Genomic DNA, 26002 nt, shown 5'->3' on the forward strand with positions numbered 1-26002 from the left:
CTTATGTTTCCTCTCATGATTTGATTTTGTCTTGCCCCCTCAACCACAAGTGGGTCCACATTCATTCAATCCCTTTCTAGCAGCTATGTGGATATTAATTACTATTCCAATCTATAATTTATTCATCTTGTTTGCTTTGAAATTTTATGCATTTTATGTATTAATTGTATATTCTTGATTCTCTGTCTCTGTCTCTCTCTCTCATTTCCTTTCTTTCTCTGCCAATGATTGTGATAAGAATAGAGAATCTTTTTGCACTAGTATCATCTTGTTAAATACATCAACACCAAAAAAAGAAAAAACCTGCCTTACAGGTTTCTTAGCAACCCATGATAATCCTTACTATGACGTTAGTTTACTTATCATTTCTCATTAAAGGAATTTTTTTTTCAGTTGAAGTATTTCTGAATTTTCTTAGTTTTTCATTTTTTATGTTTAACGACTAATAAATCATAGTTATAGTTTTTGTTAATAAGAATTATATTTCAAAAAGTATATAAATATATAAAATATATTCAATACTAAAAGTTTAAAATTTAGTGTGACTCTATACAACCTTTGTTCTAAGTGATTATTGTATAGAAGTTCATTAATAGGTACAGACTTTGTATCTGTTTAATTTGGATGTGTGATGTTTTTATTAGTATATTTTTAATAATAAGGTATAGGCATTTCAAAATAAAAATACAATTAAAATAATTATTAATTAAATTTGTTCTTTGATGTTATCATACATGTATAAAAAACATAATTGCTTTCACTTCCCATCTTTGTTAAAACCCACTCTTCAAAAATGTCTTCCCACATTTATGTGATTTTTGGTGTGTTTTGTGATCCACCGAGTTTAAACAAGCCGTCTGTGTGATCATTATTGGTACCATGCACTGGAGCTGAATGGACTCACCCATTTTACTTGACTAATGAAGATGACTCAGGGAGAAGCCAGAGTTCATTGTGGAGAGACAGGTCCCACTAGCTGTGTCTCCATCCATAGCTGATTGGGGACATGGAGTACCTGCAGTTTCTGTGAGTCCAAGACTGTATTCACTGTGCCATGCTAAGAAGAGGGCATTGTGCGGCCCTTCTCTCTATTTTGACTCTCTGTTCTTTCAGCCTCATCTTCCATGATGTTCCCTGAGCTGCACAGGAGGGTGATATAAATGTCTTGACCCCACAATCTTTGGCATCACTTCACAGTCTGGAACATGCTGAACTTGATTATATTCACTTCTACATTAAGCAAAATCAAAAGTCAACCTCACTGTCATTTAGCTTAGTAAACATTGTTTCTTGTTATAACCAAACCTGAATGATTATTCTTTTTACATTTTTTTTCAAATTTAAAGGCAAAATGATGATACTAATTAATTGTAATTGAGATATATTCAACATATTATTTTATATACATACTGTGATATTTAGTTTAAAACAAACATATTCTTCAAATATTTCTCTAATTAGCATTTCTTTGTACATGTACATAATGTTAATGTTAGGCATTATTCAAAACATACATTATATTAAGAGATATCAAATCTCTGTTGGAAATAAAACTAAGGAAGTTTTGCTAATGGCTTTAGTATTGAGAAGTACAACAAAACAAAGAACAAATACTCAGGGAAGAATGAGTGTAAAGTAGGTCTGTCTTGTGCTGATGAATGTAGGTTGTCCTCATAACTTTCCTTAACCTGGTGGTTAAGCCCCACAGTCCCTGATGTGGTAGATACACACTCACCTGGCTCTCCTGGAACAGGAGAAGCCCCAGGAACATCCGCTCACATCATCTGGAGGACTGCATTAGATCTTAACCTGGTACATCTTAACAGGGAACTCCGTGGAACAAGATTCATTTTATTACATGGGGCAGATAGGATTAATGGAATTATTTCAATTTTTCTAAATACATTAAAGTTTGTTTGTGTATCAAATTTTAGGGAAGCTTTCTTGAGTTTCTTCAGAAGAGTAAATCAAGAACAGGCTAATTAGTTGCGGTATTTGCAAAAATAAAGTGAGAATAAGATGAATTAGTTGCGTGAGAAGTGCACACAAGCAATGAACCTGAAGGATATATGAGGATGCCACAGGTCTGCAAGAGCTTAGGAGAGTTAGGAGGAGGCACCACAGTTACCACCTCCGTTCAGGATCCTTGTTATTGTAGCACTGGTTCTGAGGAATATGTACCTTCCCAATATCCATATGTTGACATCTAATCTGCAAAAAAAGTGTAGATAATGGGATCATGGGGATGCTTTAATGTGAGGGTGATGTCATTTGTGAATAGTATAGGTGCTTTGCTGTTTCTCATGCAATATAAGGATACAGAGATAAGTAAAATCAGTCTTGCCATATCAAAAGATTGTAGGATCATAAGACAAAAAGTTTTTCTTGTTTCCAAATCACCTGGTTTGTAATAATCCATTACATCAACTCAGGTCAACTATGACACCTACTGATGAAAATAAGGCAGGTCCAGGAAAGCCCCACAGTCCCTGATGTGGTAGATACACACCCACCTGGCTGTCCTGGAACAGGAGAAGCCCCAACAACATCCGCTCACATCATCTGGAGGACTGCATTAGATCTTTTCCTGGTACATCTTAACAGGGAACTCCGTGGATCAAGATTCATTTTATTACATGGGGCAGATAAGATTGATGGAATTATTTCAATTTTTCTAAATACATTAAAGTTTGTTTGTGTATCAAATTTTAGGGAAGCTTTCATGAGCTGCAGAACAGAATGTGTATTATATGGTTTTTGGTTTAATATTCTTCAGTTAAATATTAATCTCACTTGATGTATGATGTCACTTAAAAAATCTCCACTAAAAGTAGAAGTAAAGGTTGGAAGCATTGTCACAAATCATATCATCTCTTTATAAGCCCTTCTCTAGTCTTCAGCATAAATCAGTGTACCAAAATTTGATTTCTTTAATTTTTCATAAAAATTTCTTCTCTGTAGATTTATATGAATAACAGCAGTGACGAGGTTCTATGGATTTTTAAAGTTTTATTTTATCTTTCTGTTTTTATCATTAGTTTCTTTAAAAAAAAAAGAACTAATATAGTAAGTGGGACTCCTGGCAGAGGGAGCAGGGGCTGTCTTGGGCTTTGTTGCCTGTCCTTGGGACCCTTTCCTCTTGCTGAGTTCCTCCGAAGGTGCCTAGTCTTGGTGCAATGTGATAGCCCATGACTGGCTAATGTACATGGAAGGCCTGGGCTTTTCCAAAGAGTAGGGAAAGGGAGGGGATGGGGAGAAAGGCCTAGGAAGAGAAGAGGGAGGAAGGGGAATCTGTGATTAGACTGAGAACAAAATAATTAATTGGTTAATTAATCAAAAATATATAACTAAAAGCAGAAGATTTTTAATTGTTTATATTTACATCTAGGATATGTGCAGTTATAGGTTAGTTCATTATACAGTAAGATAAAAATATTTAAATTATAAATAAATATGTTTCTTTTCTCTACAATTTAACTTTAATGGAAAATTAATATGTAAGTATGTTCAGTATATTAAAATTTCTTCTTTTGCACTTGTTTCAATGAGATTAAAAGAACATTTCTTTTCCTTGTATTTTTTATGTTCTAGCCTTCTGCATTCTTTAACATTTAATATTATGGATGTCTCAAAATGAGGCTTAAATTTATTATGTTGACAAAAGAGAGAATGTAGATAATTTTTATTAAGAAATTTTTTATTCATTTTACATATCAATTACAAATCCCAATTTGTATACATTTTAAGTCTATTCTGATCTTCAGGACAATGTAGGCAACTTTTATTTACAGGTCTGTAGCCACTCAAATGGCTACTATCTAACTGCAAGAAAGAAGAGGTTAAACATGTGCTGAACAACGTCTGTCACAATTATACTTTTTTCTTAATTTTTTTCATGCCAGGAATGTATCTTGAGTAGTTTAGAATGTGACATCATTGAGTGAACTATCCAGAAAGTTACATAATATACTGCAACATTCATTTGAAATCTGAAAATCACATATAAATCACTTGAAAATATTTCAATATAGAGTTGGATTTGCAAGAAGGGAATCCATGTGTTTGCTTAAATTCATAACATATTCTCAAAACTCACTTGTCCATGAGTATTTCTTTAATATGGAACATAAAAGGGCAGAGAAATAAGAAAAGATCAATTACTAAACTATGAAAAGAGCTGAAGAAAATCAAATCAGAACTACAGCTAAAGAAAAGTTTATTTTAAAAGAAAAATACTGTGTTATTGTCTTATTTACTAAGTGTGATTAATAATTTCTGTTTAATTTTATTATTTCTGTCATCTCTAGGTTATTTTTTTTTACTACATTTGACAGCATCATCTTGGAAGGAAGTAGTGAGTAAAACAATATTTTTAAGACTGTAAAAAGCTAAAATTTGTGTGTTTCAATGACATTGTGGCCCCAAAATACTTAATAGTCTCAGTCCACGGTATCATATTAGTGAGATATCTTTTATAAATTTGATTAATTTCTCTAAGAATATAACATAATTATTGTAAAACAACTAGGCACATTATGTTTGAAAATATGAGAAAGATATCAGATATCACTTGATTATGGCAATAATCTGTCAGTAGGTGAGTCTGTAGCATTTAATTTTATTGAGGTTTCAAAAGCAAAGCTCTTCCTTCCTATCTTTATGCATTGCATTTGGAATTTTAAGTGATATGTTTCAATTTCCCATCCTGCTATTTCTTTATGTACACTACTTTTTAAGCTGTCTGTTGACAATGCATCATAAATCTCTTTCCCAGCTTGCTTAAAACAGCAGAAGAATAATTAGTTGTCTAAATCTACCATACCCTTGACACTAATTTTTACTATCTAAATTATGTTTGATTTTGACAAAACATATATTAGATGGAATAATTATAAACAATAGCATTTTTCCAGACCCTAGTTAACTATTCTAGAAATTCTAATATGGAAGTGTTAGCTCTTTGCTTATATGTTTCTACATATAATGAAAAGGACAGACCTGTCCTTCAGAACTCTTGTAATTACATATATCTCATTTGTGATGGTAGTACTTCCATGACAGATTGCATTTCCACACTATGCATTTGATAGCATTATTTCAGAGTTTAATATTAAATAATAAAATTGACATAGACACATTCAAGATAGAGAATTCTGCTAACGTAATTCCCAAACATATGTATGTTCTGTTCACATGAATTATAGATGGAATCAGTCTTAATAGCCCTCAAGTATTAATTCCTTCCAAGATCAACTAGAATCTAGGTATTCATCAAATATCATCTAGCTCAGACATTTGTGTGATTAAAAGAACAGTTCAACTACAGAAGTTACTCTGCAGTGATATTTTATTTGTGCTGAAATGTGGTGATATTTTTGTAGCTAGAGTTTTCCTGCCTGGCCCACAGTCAAGACAAATCTCTCTCACCTGCCAGTCCCACAGCCGCTCAGACCCGACCAAGTAAACACAGAGACTTATATTGCTTACAAACTGTATGGCCGTACCAGGCTTCTTGCTAACTGTTCTTACAGCTTAAATTAATCCATTTCTATAAATCTATACCTTGCCATGTGGCTCGTGGCTTACCGGCATCTTCACATGCTGTTTCTCATCGTGGCGGCTGGCAGTGTCTCTGACTCAGCCTTCTACTTCCCAGCTTTATTCTCCTCCTTCTCCGGCCTATACTTCCTGCCTGGCCACAGGACAATCAGTGATTTATTTAATGACCAATCAGCAACACACTTGACATACACACCATTCCACAGCGTATTTTATTTGTGCTTTAATAAATAAAGCTTCCCTGAAGATCAGAGGAAATAGCAAGCCATTTTAAGAAAACAAAGAAGATGGGCAACTGCAGCACATGCCCTTAATCTTATCACTGGGCAGGCAGGATCTCTGTGTGTTCAAGGCCACACTGGAAAAAGCCAGGTGTGGTGGCACATGCCTTAAATTCCAAAACTAGTTAACCATGGAGGTCTGGAGTCTGTACAGAGAGACAGGAAGTGACAGAGCTGGGCAGGAAGTAGAAGTGATGTAGCTGAACAGAGAGAACAAATCAGATGGCAGAACAGCAAGGCATATAGGCGTGGGTAAACAGGAAGTCACAGCTTTTGAAAGCTGCAGAGCTAGTGAGGTAAGGTTGGCTGGTGGCTTTCCCTGTTTTCCTAATCTCTCTAAGGCTCTCACCTCTATATTTGGCTCCATGTTTTTTATTTAATAAGACCATTTAGAAATTCATCTGTATTACCCTATAACTGCATACCTTTGAAACTAAAAATATATATATATATTCTTCAAAATACAACTGTGAGAAACATCTAGGATAGAAATTATCACTCAAAATGGGGGAAGGGAACAGTGGGAGGAAATGAATAATAGCCAGCAAATAAGTCCAAAACACCTAAAAGGTCAACATTAAATTTTAGGGCTTGAGAATAATCTTTTATTCTCTGCTGCAGTTATGTTGGAATGGAGCCCAGTATACTCAGCAGCTCATACATCAGGTTTCAGGAACTTGCCTAAAGGCTGAATGCCTGTGATTATCCCAGGATATAATTAAACCATGGTGATTCTATTGATCTGAAGTCTCAGGACCAACCTCTCCTTAGAGCTACTCTGGCTTTTTGCAACAGTGAGGACCCTCTGTCATGGTTCCATAGTCAAGCCTCCACTAAAGGACATTCCACTGAGTCATCTCTGTTGGGGCCATCCCCACGTGAGTGAAGGTGAGTCTCCATAATTTAAACCCCTGACTCACATGTCAATCTCTTGAAAATGCCCTCACAGAGATGAACTGAAATAACTTTGTCTGGGTTTCCTCTTATTCACTGACAACCAAATTTAATGATCATGCTCTTGGCTTATGTTATACATCAAATATCATGAAATTTATATCCTAAACCTGACTTTTACAGATAAACTAAATAGTAAGAGTGTTTAGAAGCACATGATAATGTAGAAATTGACAGTTTTCTGCTAATGGTGAAGGTTTGATCTTGGGTCCAATTTGTGGCATATTCAGAAACAAAAACTTTTTCACTGTCTATCATTAGATTATAGTCTTAAATGTAAGAGAAAAATTTTGTGACCATTTTTGAAATATACTCTGATATTCTGTTGTTGGAATTCACACAATCGCCAGTACCAGGACATTTTCCAAGGTCTATTAGAATGTTTCCTTTTCCTTTAATATTTCAATTAATTTATTTTTATATTATATTACTTTTATTATTTCACATTTGAGCTTTGTGTTGTTGGAGAATTTAAATTGTTCAATTTGAAATGCTTTTTTTCTTTCTCTTTCTTTTCTTTTTTCTTTCTTTTGGACAGTGTCTTCAAAGGGAGATGGATCTATATAGATATAATAGGATGAAAGGGTAGATTAATGAACCTACTTTTAAAGAGCAACAACTTGTTTCAAAATGTTTTACGTTGCTATGAATTTTAGTTTATTGATACAAATTTAACCTTAATTTTGTTATTCTGTATATTTATTTCTACTCTCATTTGAGGTATTGTGTTTATGTAACTCATTTAGATTGCAATAGATAATTAAACAATACAGATTAATAATTAGTCTTCTATGATAGTCAAACTTACAGTCATGTTAAGTTTTCTAGGTATACATAGATATAAATCAATTAAGTAGGTAATCTTCAAACATTTCAAAGACCTGCAGAATATGGCATTTAAAAATTTTAAAAATTTAGACTTTCTGGACAGTGAGACAAGTCTACTCCTGGCAGCACCAGATTTACTTCAAAGAGGAGGATGGGCATTGAAGACACTCTATATGCAGTTTATCGTCTTCTTGGCAGAAATAGCCATTTGGGCAACTGTTCTTGCCTGGACTGCTTGATCAACTGGACATGCAGGACCCATAGGAAGGTGACCATTGACGTTTGCTTGGCAAAATGGTCCTTTAGGTTCCTGCTTCTCAGAGGAAACTTCCAGACATTCTACAGGACACAGAGAGCAGTAACTGAGAGACTCTAGGCCTGTGGGCTAAAGACATATGCCCCAGCTTTACAGAGGAACTTTGGATGACTGTCCAGACTGACAGCTGTCTCTGTCTACTCTCGCAAGACTCCTGAAAGTTGCTTGTGTCCTTTTCCCATTTCTCAGGTAATATTATATCCTTCTGAGGTCTTTGATGTAGTTGAAGACTAGATAGTTTTAATTTTCTTAGTTATGATAAAAGATAAGTTAGATATGAATCCTTAGAGTCACAAATATAAGATACTTAGGATATCTTCTTTAATTTTGCCAACTACAAATAGACTAGATATTATACATAGACTAGATATTGTAACTATAATTCTTACTTGATAATTGTTTTGCTATGTGTAATTTTACTATGTTAAAGTTAAAACCTTCCTTTTGTTTAGACAGAAAATGGGAAGTGATGGGGGAATGTCTTTTTGTATGCTGTGAATATGTGTTGCTCTTATTGGTTGATAAATAAAGCTGTTTGGCCTATGGCAAGGCAGCTTAGAGGCAGGTGGGAAATTCAAAGAGAGAGACAGGAAGAAGGACAGTAGAAACCAGCCCACAGTCCAGGGAATAGCATGTAATGGCACACAGGTAAAGCCATGGAACACATGACAATACATAAGTAAATAGTTATGGGCTAATTTAAGATATAAGAGCTAGATAGCAAAAGGCTTGTGCCACAGCCATACAGTTTATAAGTGATATAAGCCACTGTGTGTTTACTTGGATCTGAGTGGTTGTGGACCAGGTGGGACACAGGAAAATTTCAGCTACAGATCTAGATAATGAAAGGAGGGGGAACTGAGATGTTGGACTTGGTGAGAAATGTGCTGGAAGATAAATCTCTGGGGAAGGCAGGGGAATTGGATGCATGAGTCATGAGGACATGTTGACCTTGCAGGGTCGCATGTATCCAAGACAGGGAAGTAGAGCCATAGGAATCCCAGACACAACTATATTCAACATTTAAATGTGGAAAACACTTTGTGTTCCAAAATACATTTTTTTTTATTTTTAAACTTTTTTATTTATTCTTTGTGCCATTCACATCATTCATCTCTACCCAATTCATTTCCCTGTGAATCCACGCTCTGCCCTTGCAACACCTCCCCCAGCTAAAATTTAAAAGAAAAAAGAAAGGAAAAAAAAAAGGAGGGGGGAATCTTGTTACGGAAGCTATAGTATAGCATAGTGAGCGATGCAATAAATCCTTTTGTCCATATATCTTTACTTTCACATGTTCATTTCAAAGAGTACAGTTTGAGGCCTCTGGTTTCTGCTACACTTTAGATGCTGGGCCCTCACTCCTCTTAGTTATCCTGCTGTTGTTGCCCTGTGTCATGGTCCAGGAGATCACAGATGGGGTGGGACAACCCATAACCATGGTTCTGGGCCTGGGTAGTTGAAGAGTTGGTTAACCTGCCTGCTCTCCCTTGTCCTCCCCAACAGGGTGAGATCTCTTCTGTTGCCCTAGTGAGTTCACCTCTTGCAGCAATGAGCAGTGGGCAGACCCTCCTGTCCTCAAGGTCCTATGTCCCACACCTACACCTTCAAGACCAGCTCTACTGTGTTGTCCAGGCGTGGTGCATGGGCCTGCTCTTACCCCAGAGCTGCAGCAGTCAAGGGGCAGGGCCAGTTCTCCCACTCTTATGAAGTTGGGGCCAGCTCTTCCACCTGCCTCAGGCACTAATGGTGTGCTGGAGGCAATAGGTGTAAGGGGGAGCCAAAATACTTTTTAAAAACAATATATAATTGAGCTGGGCAGTGGTAGTGCATGCCTTTAACCACAGCACTTGGGAGGCAGAGGCAGGCGGATCTTTGTGAGTTTGAGGCCAGCCTAGTCTACAGAGCGAGATCCAGCAAAGGCGCAAAGCTACACCGAGAGACCCTGTCTCGAAAAATCAAAAAAAAAAAAAACAAACAAAAAAACAAAACAAAACAAAACAAAAAAAAAACAACAACAACAACAACAACAAAAAAACAATATAATTGGAGGTCAAAATGCAGAGTGAATATAAAACAGACTATGTAGACTTAACAGTCTTTTATTCTCTTTTATAATGACTGATCAAAAGAAAAGAATATATTTAAAAGAAATATGTATTGCTCATAAACTTCTTGCTAAATATATCACGTAACTTTTATTTAATTCTGTTCAGTTAAGATCATTTTGCACCTGACACATTTCTATGAGCAAAAGAGATAACTTTTTTGAAAAGGAAGTATAGTTCATTTTCCAAAGAAATTTAGAATTATATTTCTTACCCTATCAGATGTCTTTCATTTACTCTTCTCACAAGAATTTAGATTTTAAAATAATCCTTACCTTTAGATATGAAATTGGTCTTTACTAAAAGTATGGCTCACCATATCTTGATTTTTGCCATTTCCATTTTAATTTATTTGCTTCTGAATTACTCTGGATGAAACTTTTATTTTGCCATCTGAGCACTCATATGGACCACAAATAAGCAAAATTGATTATATTAGAATCTTTTAGACTAAAAAAATCAAGACACAGCTTGATTTTGTCAGGTCACAAAGCATATGAAAACAGAAAGCAAAAACAGGGTGTGTCTTCTAACCCAGGTAATACTTCAGAGAAGTCACAGATAGCATTTCAATCCAAAACAGCTCTCTTTCAGGGCATAGCCACATTTACAGGCATCTAGCCCAGTGATCTCTCTTCTTGATGCCTGACAGATAGAGCAGAACACACTGTTCCCAGTCCAGCTACCTTCTTGGTTGCCATAGTGACTCAGAAGTCCTTTGTCCTTGCTTCTGCGATTCTACTTCTCATGCAGTCACTGGCTCTATGCCTCCTGCCTCCGTCCCTTCTTGAGTGCATCATTTATTTCGCTGCAGCCTAGCATCTCTTGCTTTTATATCTCATAGCCTCGGCATCCCAGTCTCTCTGATCATTCCCAGATCCATGTTGTCAGGATGCTAAAGTGCTGTTCAATAGAGCTATTTATCCTCCATGCCTTTAGGAAGTAGCTCTGCTGACAAATGTCTATTTATGATTTGTTTCTGGTTGGGTCAGATTTGGTTTATGGTATAATTGTCTACAAGACTACTGAAAAATTACATGTCCTTCAGGCTTCATGCTGTGCATGGGAAAATTTTGAATTAAAAAAAAATCTTTAAGTTCCAATAACTACACTGAACTAAAATCAAGGAGAAAAACATGTTTGTTTTCAATTTCTTTTACTTAAAAAATGCTAGTTGTATTATTTTATAGCATAATGTATACTACAGTATTTTATTCTAATATTTTAATTTTATTTATCTTAATGAAACTTTTTACCCTGTAAGCTAATTAACAAACAAAAATGAGAAATTCCAAGGTGCAGAACTTGTTGATAGAAAGATCAGAAGTAGGAAGAGAGAGGAGAGTATAAAGAGGGCTAAATATAAACAATGTTTATGGTACGCATGCATGAAATTGTCATGCTAGAGTATATAATCATATTTACATATATGAACGGTAATAATTTGTGAAATACATATTTAGAAATATATTTAATTTTATGTATGTGTGTCTGTATTTACACATTTGCACATGTATGTGTATGCCTGCAGGTGTGCTCATAAGTTGGTCAGTAAAGTACATTGGCTCCTATGTACCTGGAGTTACAGGAATTTTATGCTGCCAAGTGTGGGTGCTGGGAACCAATTTCAAACCCTCTGCAAGAAGAGCAAGTGCCTTTAACAAGCGAACCATATCTCCAGCCCTTAAATAATTCATATATACAAATAAGATCTTACGGGATGAACAGGTTGTACTTAGGAATGTATGTATGTGTTTGTGTAAGTGTGTGTGTGTGAGTGTGTGTGTGTGTGTGTGTGTGTGTGTGTGTGTGTGTGTGTGTGTATGTGTATGCAATAGCAACTGGTAAAATGTCATGAATTTGAAAGAGTACAAGTTGAGGATATGGCAGAATTTGGAGGGAGGAAATGGAAGAAAGAATTTATATAACTATATTTTAATCTCAAAAATGAAATAAGTAATTAAAAATAGTATTTTAAAAGCCTGATTCTTCTGTAAAATAATAAGCTAAGTTTTGTTATTATTGTAGTGAAATAAATATTCCTGTTTGAAGAATGCTAAGAAATTTTAATATATTTATTTCTATAGAATATTTAATTAACTAAGAGAAGATGATGAAACAGAAACATATCCAAGACACATGGAAAATTTAAATTTAGCTAAAGTAACATCCTATATTATACATCACCTTGAGTCTTACTATGAATATTTAATTTTACAAATACATTTATTTCCACATTTATACAATCATTGTTTATTTGTAGAAGTTGACATATTGTGCAGCTACATTGTTCTTTATTGTACGTGACAGTCATACTTCACAAATGCATTATATACATTTAATCACTTGTAGACTGCATGCTTGCAAGTCCCTACCCTATTCTTAGAAGAGATACAGCAATCTGTAGTCTCCTTCATTAGAAATGACTTGGGGAGTACAGACAATTTACTTAGTATCCTATCTTTATGGCTCCTTAAAAATGTATCTGTGGTATTTAACAACTTTCTTTTCTCAAAACAAACATTTGAAGTTTTTTTTTCCTTGTCTTTCTTTTTCTTCTTCAAGGTTTTAAATGTCAACAGTCTCTTGTTTCTCTGGAGTTATGAACTAATTTATTCTGTTTCATCTCCTGTTTAAATCTCAAGAATCTTGAATAGTATCACCAGGTCCACCTCTTCTTACACTGTGTGTTGTGCAGCATGTCTACATATGCATTGGTCTGTTTACACAACAGCACACCCTGTCAATCCCTGCTCTCAGCTCTCTCCCCTGCAACCACAAGCTCTGGTCTGGAACTGCTTGATTTCTCTTAAATTCCTTGCATTTCTCATTTTCCCCTACAAGGCTAAAAGTATCCCATTAAGAACCCATACCACCTGAATATTTATTTTTAATTCAAGTAAATCACTTAATGGGTGAAAATAACAATCTGAAATTATCAGATTTTTAGCAATTATCCTACTAATATCAATAAATTCATAGTTATATAAACTTTTATATTTATACTTGTTCAAATATATTGATGAATACTGTAGTTAACTTAGGAAATAACTATGAATGTATCAGCATCTAGTATTGCAAGTAGTTAAAATTTTGCTTAATCATAATTAATAATCTTGATTCAAAGGAAACTGGTAATTTAATTCATCTAATATCTAATTGATGATTTAAACATTTAATTTATAGACCTCAGATATAAAGAAAGTTAAAAATAATATTAAATGCCACTCCCACTTAGTTAACAATTCTATATTTATCTAATTGGTTATGTCAGAAAGAAAACAATTAGAAGCTTAAGGAGATATTGTTTCTTCACAAAAAAGGAGAAAAATGGTCTCAGATACATACAATATACACTTGCAAATGAGAAGAAGAGGGAAAATATTTAAAATATAAAATTATAAATTGTATATTGTATATATATTCCTCTGAATATTCATAGAAAACTTCAGGGATTATTTATTTTATGATTTCATCATCCACATCTCAGAACAGAACTCTGAATGTTTGTCAGGTAACATCTTCAGAGAAATCAACTGAATGCAGATGAGAGCATTTTCTGTGTGTTTCAAGATATATCTGTGTGTAGTGGGTAGCTGTTCCAGCTTTGACCTTGAAGCACCACCGTAAAGAGGCAGCCTGTAACTGCCATGCCTACCTATGACCTGTTCCTGGGGAGTGGCCTAGACAGGAGCCCTTAAAATCCAAGATCCCTCCCTGCAGACCCTCTTGGCTCCTGGTGATCCTGGATGCTGGATGGCAGACCAAGTCAGAGTTCTCCAGAGAACCCCGCTGGACTGCACCTCACCTGTCTGGATCCTGTAACCAACCCCTCTACTGGCTGTAAGTTACACCCAAATAAACCTCCTTTTAACTATGTGGAGTTGCCTTGTTAAATCCCCACATTACCTGTGTTATTTTTTAATTGTTTCACATTAAAAGTAAAAAGAAAATAAAACATGCTCCAAGAGAAACTGTGTTGTGTGGAAGTGGATTTACAGCAAAAAATATAGAGATTTCTCTCAGTAGCTACACCATTCATACATACATACATACATATGTGTGTATGTGTGTGTGTGTATTTTTTCTATGTGACATCAAACATATTAGTACAAACTCAGCAAAGAGTGTTCTTTCCCACTTTTGTCATGAGATGGATCAGATACATCAAAGTATATCATGTTTGTGCAGACAATGGCAGGGGAAATGAGCAATAATATCTAGTAAAAGGGAAGGGAGACAGATGTTCAATGGGACAAAATGGAGGCTGAGGCAGCATAATCATTGAATTGTGTTCTGTGACATGTTTGGATGTTGAAATCATAACAAGTCTGTGATGCATCACTAACTTACAGACATTCTTGTATATAATAAAAAATATCATTGATACTACAGATGCTCAACTGAAACCCACAAGATGGAGGTTGAAAGAGTTGAAAACAACTTTGTCACTACTGGCAGAGCAATCAGGATATTTCAAACAATCTTAGAGTAGGTATTGATTAGTTTTCTGTTGCTATGGTGACAGATTTTCACAAACATTTCAACCAATTGAAACACCGTTTCTTTTCTTAGTTCTGGATGCCAATTGTAAAGTGGGTGGGCAAGACTCCACTGTTTTTGTGTTCTGAACTCTGATCCATGCCATGGCTTATGACCCTCTGCCACCCAACCCATGCCCCTATTCTTCTTTCTCCTTACACTGTTACTTTCTAGACTTTCTCCTTTCCTTAGAAGACCCTTGTGATACACTGACCCTCTGCACAATCTACAAGAATTTAAAGTTTTGTCCTCACCTTCTTAACCATCATTTCTTTCTTCCTACCATCCTTTTTCCATCATCACATTTACAGGGACTCTTCTGTCATGAAAAGAAAAGTATCCACAAGTATTTTTCATCAGGTCACGGATATCACTATATTATTATTTTTTTTCATGCTAGAAGGTTAAACATTTCATAACTAAGAGGTTCAATTTCTTTATTAATGAAGGTGGGAAACATTTATGTAGGATTTTCCATTCTCAGGGGAAATGCATATTTTAATATTAAAACAAGAAACATTATCTAAAAATCTGGCCGTATACTATTTAGTATATATTTTACAAATGAGTGTTTATCAATTCAGTATATATCTTTACAATTATATGAGCTTCCTCAAAACAGTTAAATAAAAAATTTATTATGGCCCTTTTAAAACTACTCTGATTAAATAGTTTATACCTTTTTAAAATTATTTAATTTTGTGTAAGAGTGTGTGCCTTGTGTGGGCATGTGTCTGCGAATTCAAATGTCCAAGGAGCCCAGGATAGGGCACAGAAACCCCTGGAGCTAGAGTTACAGGTGGTGGTGAGCTCCCTAATGCAAGTGTCTGATATGTTGATGATTGTTGGCCATTATTCTTGTGCAGCTGGGATCCTCTTCATAAAGTCTGTATATGAGCCTGAAACACACCCCTAACTCTTTGTTCTAGAAGTCTCAAAGCTTCAGTGCTTTCTCATTGATAGCTCATGTGCACAGAATCAGAAGGTATGATGTAGGTTACTGTGGAGAAAAAAAAAACCTTACCCAGCACTAAATTCTGTAAGTTACAACAGTGACCTGTCCAACAAAATATACCCAAATTACAGTAGTGGCAAGGATGCTACGGGGGAAACCAACCACTTTCGGGTTGAATTTAAGGCCTGCTTCATAGGGGGAAATTTATGCCTGGTCCTGTTTGTGTTCAAGAACCCATGGCTGCAGAGCTGAGAAACTCTAAGGGTGAATATCTAAGGAGGTATTGACAGTTGATGGCTGCTAGGGGAGGGATCACCAGTTTTCATCACAGGCAATGGTTCCTTTAAGTTGGTTGCTCCAATAGAGTCCTCTCATTTATATGTGTATATGGGTACTGTGATGGCTATTCTTGGTTGTCAATTTACTATATCTGGAATGAACTGTAATCCAGAAATAGAGTGCATACTTGTGATCAGATCTTAAGGCAAGGATACAGGATGTCCTTTATTTAGAATACACATGCATTTTTAATCCAGATCTTGACCTGAGAGGACACACTTCTAATCTGGCCCACACTTCTCTGCTGGAAGCCTTTTAAGGACAGTGGGAGAAGGAAGGATTCTTCACCTGCTTGCCCTCGCCTTCTCAGCACATTCATTCCTTCACTGGCATGGAGCCTACTTCTTCCGGATTCCAGCACATATAGAAGACCAGCTGATACATCCAGCCTCGTGGGACTGAGCAACTGCTAGATTCTTGGACTTTCCATTCAGAGCTAGCCATTGTCGGACTGCAGCCTGTAAGTCATTCTAAGAAATTCCCATTCACATAAACTCACACATGCACACACAAATCACACACACTCACCCCCACCCCCATATATATATATATATATATATATATATATATATATATATATATTCATTCCATAAGTTCTGTGACTCTAGAGCACCCTGACTAATACAGATAAATTATTGGACTCAATTGGTTATAAAACGAGTAAATAATAGGTAAATAGTTGGGAGAGAACCAAGGTGAATGCTATCCAGGTGAGCTTTGGTGTAGTGGGAGGAGTGGTATATAATCTTGATATATTTTATGAATTTATGAATTTCTCAAAGAATAAAAAGAAGCATATTAAAATAAGAAGGGATACCTTATTATTGAAACCAGTCTGTGAAGTAGAAACAATTATGTGAAAACCATCACTGATGTCTGCTCTTAAACCCTGCCAAGGGGTTCACAGTGTGTTATAGCACCCACCTCATTTCTTCATTTCTGGAGAGTCACTTTGGAAATACAAGTTTGTAAGCATGTGTATATGAATAACGGAGCTTTAATAAAACACCTGAGTTTGAGAAAAATTTCCTTGCACTAACTTGCTTTGCAAAAGCAAGTATATTTTTAAGCCAGAGAATATAATGGATATATAAACAATAGTGCTGAAATTTATGTTAAATCAAAACATCAACCAAGAAACTGAGCACAGTTTCTTGGATGCAGCTTATTCCAATATCGTTTAACATGTATCTTCTCATGTAGAAAATAATTATATTTGAATCAGTTCCTTTATGCTAAAGTTTTTATGTATTTTATTTTAATATATATATAAGAAACAGTTCTCCTCTCTCTCTTTCTCCTCCCCCCCCCCTGTGTGTTCTGTAGTGTCACATACAATAAAACTATCCAGTAACAGCTACTCCATTACAGACTTGGTTTTTACTTGTGATACATTTTAAGAATGGAGAAGGTATGTGTATCAAAAAATTTCATGGACCACTTCAAAAATCCTGTGCTCAATCTCTCTCCAGCAGCAGTAACAACAACAAAATCAACACCATTTCCATGTGCCCTTTACAGCTAAAAATCAAACAGCACTTCTGTAGAGGACACCACTGCCTGGAGGTCTCTCTGATCTTGAGACTGGATAGCACAAGGACTTTTCTGGAATAGTTCTTCTGAAACTTGCAAATGACCCAGAAACTATCTTTGAAAATCCATTGTTCAAAAGACAAAGAGTAACAAATGCTAAATGTTTTCCCCTGTAGCCATCCAATTCAAGGGTATGCTATATAAATCCCTTAGATTCTGTCATGATCCAGCCTCAGTCACTCACTTTAATGGTCAAATAAAGGCCACATATTTATACAGACAGTCTCCCATTTTCTACTCTAGATCCTTACTATAGTCTCTGAGTTTGTTTCTTAAATACTGTGGTCTTTTTGAAAGCATTTGTGTTATTCTCTGATTCATGGAACAAAGGCTAATATATAATTTTTCGTAGTTTTTGCTAGAATGGACTATATTAAAATATGCAGGGATATATATATATATACCTTTTAGTAGTAAGAATTATGTAGTCTTTAATTGTCTGTACCTTGCCTACATTGGTTCAATGTATTAAATAGAAGCTTTTCAGATGAGGGTTGGAAATATATTGATCTGTGGTTATGATAATAAGTCATTAGAAGCTGCTTTAATACCATGTTGCTTTACATCATTTAGAAAAATAGCAATAGGCTCTCCTTTTAGTCTCATGGCCTGTCTAGCAGCAGGTTTTTAACATTGCTGTGATATCAGGTGTGGGTTCATCTTGTAGGTCTATGACTTAAATCTATTCAGAAAGTAGTTGATTACTCCCATAATGTTGATGCTATTATTGCATCAGTGGGCACCCTTTGCCAAGCCAATCATTATTGTCACTCACAGGACTCATAGCTGGGCATAATTGATAACTATTTTTCTCCTCCAGTAGCTTGCATAGCACCTTCCTTGCACTCCAGAAGCTAGCTAGTAAATATAAAATTTTTATTCAGGTCTATTCCAGCTTGATTCATTCATGTTCAGATTCAAGCATGTAGTGTCTTTAAAAATAGACTGATCTAGTCAACTTATGAAGAGGAAAAAGAACAAAATGATTATTACCCTGTAATGTTGGGGGTCTATGAAATCTCAGTGGTCAACCATACCAATATCCAAAGAAGTAATCCGTTATTGACACTAGGCTTCTTATTAGTTCGACTCTGGTGTGTAGTAGGAGCACTGTTGTCCTGTTATTGATTAGCTCCATTGTAACTGTGGGGAGGAGTGGGGAGGGTGGGATGTAGGGAGAGAGAGAGAGAGAGAGACAGAGAGAGAGAGAGAGAGAGAGACAGAGAGAGAGACAGAGAGAGAGACAGAGAGAGAGACAGAGAGAGAGAGAGCACTTCTAAAGTTAGTTTCCAATTGTTTTTTTTCCTTTAGTGCTATTTAATCCCTCTCAGAATGCACTGATACAATGGAATAAAAGAAAATAATGGAAAAGAAATAAGAGGTTAAACTGGGATGGGGAGGGGTGATCAAAGGAGAGGGAAAAGTACATAAAGATTTTGATGATGGTTAAGATGTGCTTTCCACCTCCATGAAACACACTATGTAGATAATGTCAACCAGGAGGTCTATGAATGTCCAAACTTCTATTTCAACTAAATAATCCCATGAAAAATAAAGTGTATGAACTAGCTGTCTTGTCCAATCTTTTTATACACTGTGACAAGATGTTTTATACAAAGTTAAAACTTTTATACATACTTAAAAACTGTATGATCACATGCCAAAAATATCTCAAAATGTTTTAAGCAATTTTTAGGATTTATAACCATCTTTAGCTACATGCAATGTAAGAGCTGCAGATTGGATTGACACACTGGAAGTTGGAAAGTAGCTAGAAAGTCCAAAACATCCTCTTACACTCTGACAAATCCATGGATTTCACATCTCATATCTTACACAAAAGAGCTAATAAATGGTGGGTATGGACATAGTCAAAATTCAAAATAGCAGTGCCCATCAGCTCTTTAAGATTTTATTCACTCTTATACTATAAAACATGTCACCTTCTGTCACATTCAGGTTGTGTGACATTTATGGTGATGGACAAATTCTATAACACATTGCCTAAATCCAAATTTATAAATGAGTATCTTTCTCCCAAGAGAAGAAAACAGCTGTCACAAACAACCCCTGTGCTGACAGTTTTCTGTTGGTGTTGCATCTGGAAAAAAGAAACCACCTCACTCAAAACCGTGCTTCCTTTAGGGTGATTTGTAGCTAACTATTACAAGTTTTAGTGGCACCTACAAGCAGCTTTCCTATAGAAAGACAACAATAACAGATGTGGGAGTAAGAGCTGAAGGACTTGCACTAGTCATTTTGTTTAGATTTTTATAGATGTGCCCACATATGGAGCCTAAATACAACTCTAAGAATCAAATACTTTCTTTATTGGACTTTGTGAAGATGATAGGTAGTGCCAAGGTTTTAAGTGATTATTTATTTATGCTTATTCATTAATTTGTTCACACACACATACACACACACACACACACACACACACACACTCAAACAAACAAAGCAACAAACAAAAAATCTAGGGTGGTCTATTTTCTGCACAACTTATTTGGGGACCCTTACAAACATAATATGTATTAGCTCATACAATCATTAAAATAAACATGTAATACAAATGTAAGTATCTCTAATATAGAGATAAGGTTAAATCCATTTGTTTCATCTTATAGTGTAAGTGGGAAAGCCTGACTTCAAATTCAGCTTTTCCAAGCACTGTGTCCATGTCCTTAGCTACTAGAACCACCTATAAATCAATTTTATATAATGCAATGTGGAGGAGTCTCTGCAAATCTGGTCCAAAAAGACTCATTAGCCAGTATTGGTTCGAACTTCCAATGTCTGAATCCACACAGCTTATTTTATACATATTTAAGTACAGTGCAACTTGGAAAAATAAGTTTCCTGGTGTAACATAATCCTTTGTGTACATGGAGGCATAATTACATTGAAACTCTTTTCAAAAGTACATGTTACTACTTCCATGAGGATATGCTACATTCCTTCCTAAAGATAGGCTACTTGTGTTATCTTAATGGTCTATGGGAAGGATCTGGTGAGGTCTTGATCATACAGATAGTGTAGAAGTAACCTAGACTATTAGCTATCTCTTGTTGTGCTTGAAGGAGCCTTGGAGAGAATCTGACCACACAGATAGGGCAGATATCTTCCAGACTATTGGCCACCTCTTGTCTTGCTTGTGAGAGTTGGGTGAGCTAGGTATGGCCAGGCCCTACACAACACAGAGGTCACCTAAGCAATTAGCCACCTCCTGGAAAACAGGTTGTACATCTCTTTTGATGAAGAGATAATCCTTTGTGCTTAACATTCCTGACTTCCCTAGTACTTATCTGTGAGATCAAGAAACTTTGTGTTCCCAATAGTGCAATATATTATTGTCATATAATTAACTAATTCTGTATATTAACACTGATCAAAAATGTAACTGGTTCTGTATTGAATTTTGTTTTAATTTTTATTACTATTCTATAACCTAAGCACACTGTTTCCAACCTTCTGTATTCTTCAGCATGTAATGATGCTATTTTAGCTATAATCAGAATTTTAATACTTCAAAACTGATACTCTTTGTTTTAAAAATAAATTGTATTTATTTAGAATAAATACATAACAGCATAATTCATTAATGGATTCTTTAAAAATTACTAAAATTATCATCTTGTGCAATGTTAAAATATTTCAAATTATCACTTTATATTGATATACATGTAAAGTACATATGGCCAAAATTGTATTTCTAATATATTATAGGAATTCCATAATATTTCAAGAAGTAAATTAAATGTAGTGAGAAAAATGAGGCACAAGTTTTAAGTTGCTGTGTGAAAGAGCAATTTGAAATAATACATATACATTTGTGTGCATGTATATTGTACTCCAATTTATCATGAAAAACCTTTGAGATAATTTGAAGCAAAAGTGCATTCATCTGGATAGTAAAGTATAACTAGAAGCAGCAAATCAGGAGAAACGGAAAAGTTACTGTGTCATAGTTCACATTTGTCTTTGGTCTTAGTGGAAAGAGGAACTTATATGAACTCTTACTACTTATAGGATTCATTTGATAATGAAGGAGAAAGTAAACCAGGCTTTACAGAATACAACGCTATTTTGAAAAACTGCAAAATGCTGTAAAGTAAAGCCACAAAGTTTGTTTAAGAGAACACTCAATAAAGTAATATACAACATCCTCAAAAACAGCTTTACAATAACTGGTGGATATTGAATTATTGTGCATAAAATCTGTCTTTTCAAAAGAGCAGCAGGAAAATACACCTTATGAAGCCAGGAGGAATCAAATGAATATGGCCAGACTTGATTTAATCATACAATGTAATAGTGTAAACCTCTTAGGCAATCTTTAGTATCACAATAGTCATTCAGGTTTAGTTAGGGACAACTAGCAATTCCAGTCAATGCCTGTGGTGCTGGCTTTTCGTGTTGCTGATACTGGAACTCACATGCTATGGAAATTCAGTGACCAAAGCAATGTTGGCTTTGGAAGCCTACCAGTATTCTCAGCTGAATAGAAAATTACTTCCCTCTTCCCAGACCTTTAGATAGAAAAAAGAAAAGAAAATATATGCCAGGGAGCAGCGTTCAATATGCTTCAACAGGAAAACATGTATAATCCTTTTAACTCTGTAAACTGTGGTGAGAAAGAAATAGTTTTGTCCCCAAGGTTTCAGGAAAGGTCATTCAGTTATTCAACAGATGCATTGTCCATTATACAATCCACTGAGATCAGAGCTTAGAAGCTTGGGGTTCAGAGGAAATAAGGAAATACCCAGAGAGTGGTGAGACAGTAGAGAAAAGGCAAGTAAATTCAATGTCTCCAGAAGACTTTGAAGTATTTCCACGATTCACCTCTTCACTAATGTGTTATACATTTGTGCACTTGTTCCCTGCTCATAAAATGTAATGTGAACTCAGAAAACAGAGTTGGTCTAGTCCATCACATTGTTACCGTTTCAGCAAAGACTCATTTAGGAAAAAATATTTCTTTCTGGTACAGAGTATGGAATCTGTTCTAATGGAGATCTGACATTCCTTTTGGGCAGGTTGATATATTGTCTAAGGGACCAGTGCTCAGGAAGGTGGGTACAACTTAAGCCATACAAAAAAGGGATGGGAGGAATAATTATCACTTTAATAAGACAATAACATTTCTCTCAATAATTCCTACCCTCTGGGAAGTCACTATGGAGCAATTGTGAGGCTCTATTAGAAAGTTTCCCTTCTGAATTGCGACCGACTCACGACTCAGAAAGGTTTAACTTTCCTTTTTCTTCTTTTTCCTTCCAGATGCTGGCCAGAACCTGATCATGCTTTTTTATGGTTTCCAGCCTCTCTTTTTATGTTGTTGCTTACAAGCAACATGGTTTTCTATCTTCTTCTTCATTTCCCTTCTCCTCTGAGCTTTATAGACTATATATCCATAGTCTAATAAAATTGTTTTTGAATTTCCATTTTTTTGAGACAATCTCACTATTTATCCCTGGCCTGGAACTACTATCTACAACAGAGTGTCCTTGAACTCTTTGAACTCACAGAGATCTGCCTGCAGCTGCTTCCTTTGTGTTGGGACAAAAAGTGTGCATCATCATGCCTGCTGCTGAAGCTATCCTTTTTTGAGACAATTCTTAAAATCTATTATAGTGACTAAGAACCCCAAGATAGAGCCCAATTTCCCAGTTAATATGCACATACTCTAAAGGAGCTCACCAAAATTTCTGGTATGAAAGAAGTTGAAAAAGTAGTTTGTTTTTATGACTTGCTCAGTAAGCATTTACTTAATGGATAGAATAAGACCCTATTTTTTTTTTTGTGTGTGTGTGTGTGTGGTGCCTAAGATAAAATTTAAAATTTACACCCGGACAAATGCTGTACCATTGAGTCACACTGTAGATGTAACAGTCTTATTAAATAAGAAACACAGAGCCAAATGCAGAGTTAAAAGCCCAAGGGGTCAGAGCAGTATCTAAGAGCTGAGACTAAAACCGCCTTCTTACCACCCGCTGCTGTCCTCCCCTTCCCAAAGAGACCTACTTCCTGTGTATCTGTCATTTTATTGACTTTCTGTTCTGCCTTCTCATTGGTTGTAAACCCAACCACATGACCTCCTCATCACTGCCTATCTATACAGACCTCCAGGTCTTCTATGGTTGATATTGAGAGTAAAGGCGTGTGTCTCCATGATGGTGGTGTCCTTGAACACACAGAGATCTGCCTGTCATGTGATTGGGATTAAGGGCATGTGCTACCACTGCCAGACTTCTGCTATGGCTTGTTATTAGCTCTGACCCCCAAGTAACTTTATTTATTAACATACAAATAAAATCACATTTCAGCACAAATAAAATATCACCATATCACACAATTAGTTATTTCCTACATTTCTTACCTTCTAAGGAGCTAAACATTGTTTTCGAGAAAGTGAACAATATCCACCATAAAAATAAGAATTTATTGTGTACAATCAAAGGTGAATTTGTCACAATTAATTTACTATATACATTAAAACATGACTGGCAAAAAAAAAGGTAATGAAATGATTCCTAAAGATATTCTGCTATACTCATAGATTGTTGCCTAGCACAATTGTCATCAGAGAGGCTTCATCCAGAAAATGATGGCAGCCTCTGCAGAGACTCACAGCTAAACATTAGACAGGGCTCAGGGAATCCTGTGACAAAGGGTGAAGAAGCATTATGGAGCCAGAGGGGCCAAGGACACCTCAAGTAACCCATGGAATCAAGAAAACTTGGCTCATAGAGAATGAATCACCAACCAGAGAGCTTCCATGGGACTGACCTAGGCCCTCTGTACATGTTACAGTTGTGTAACTTGGTTTTCTTGTGGGACTCCTAACAGTGGGAGCAGGGGCTGTCTCTGACTCTGTCACCTGCTTTTGAGACCCTTTCTTCCTAATGGATTGCCTCATCCAGTGTCCAGCCTTAATAAGAAAGGAGGTGTCTAATTTTACTACAACTTGATATGTCATGACTGGCTGATGTACATGCCAGATTGCCCTTTTCTAAAGAGAAAGGAGAAGGAGTGGATAGGCCTGGGAGGAGAGGCTTGATGCTGGGAGGGACTGGGAAGATAGGAGGGAGGGAGGAGAAACTGCGATCAGGCTGGAAGAAAACTGATTAATTAATAAAAAAAATTTAGAGACTTGAAAGGAGGGAGGAGAAACTGTGATCAGGCTGGAGGAAAATTTATTCATTAATAAAAATTTTAAATCACAAAGAAGAACTACCGTATGTAAATTTTACTAGGTTTATTAATACTCTCTTTTTATGAAAATATGATAATAAAGTATACTGTAAAATGGAAAGGAGTTCCTCTTTTATCAAACACTGTTTATAATGAGAAATGACCAGATAAAGCCAGAAACTTTTTTAGATGGAGATTTAAGTAAGAACCTTAATAGATGTTATTTACTGAAGAAGTAGATGAGATACAGTTCTGATAGTTGTTAAGAACCACATAAAAAAGTCAGACAACATTGCTGTTTCAAAACAGTTAATTTATTTACACTCAGTGTATCTCTTTTAAATTATACATATATATATATAATTTAATTATATACTTATAATAATCATATTTATTTAAGTAAATTTATTTATATAGTGATATTTTATTTGTGCTTTAACAAATAAAACTTGCTTGAAGATCAGAGAACAGAACAGCCACTAGATTAAGCCTAATAGAGGTCAGGCAGTGTGGCACAACCCTTTAATCCTATCACTAGGGAGACAGAGATCCATCTGGATCTCGAAGTTCAAGGCCACATGAGGAACAGAGCCATTAGTGGCGGCATACACCTTTAATCCCAGCACTTGAGATCTCATGTCTTTACTTGGAAAGGACACACACCTTTAATCCCAGGAAGTGATGGCAGGAAGCAGAAAGGTATATAAGGCATGAGGACCAGGAACCAGAGGCTTTTAAGCAGTTCAGCTGAGGTCCATTCGGGTGAGAACTCAGAGACTTTTATTCTAAGGATTCATGGAAACAGGATCAGATGAAGAGTTATCGAGGTGAGGTTGGCTGTGGCTTGTACTGCTTCTCTAATCTTTCAGAATTCACCCCAATATCTGGCCCTGGGTTTTTTATTAATAAGATCATTTACCATATACATTACTGCATAAAATGATCTGTAATATATGAGATACACTACCGTCAAGGTCTATTTAGAGTGCATAGACCAGTAGTCAATGAACATTTGAAAATTATAATGACATGTATACTATACATGATTATGTTCAGAATGAAGAACATAGTTGGTGAATGGGGAATAAGCCCTCATAACTACAAATGATTCTGAGCAATTGCAATCGATGGTCAATTTGCTGCTTGTATGTTAGAGAGAATGAGGAATCTGCACTGACATTAGCAGTTCTTTATGGCTAGCAGTGAATATTTTGAGGCTACCAAAATGAATACAAATTTAATAGAATAATAACTGCATTACAGAAGATAATTATTTTCATCTTATATATATTAGGATTAAAGTGGTTTTTAATTAGGTCTATTTACTGGCATG

The sequence above is a fragment of the Peromyscus eremicus genome, chromosome 9 (genome assembly GCF_949786415.1).
Source record: "Peromyscus eremicus chromosome 9, PerEre_H2_v1, whole genome shotgun sequence".
Classification (NCBI taxonomy): domain Eukaryota; kingdom Metazoa; phylum Chordata; class Mammalia; order Rodentia; family Cricetidae; genus Peromyscus; species Peromyscus eremicus.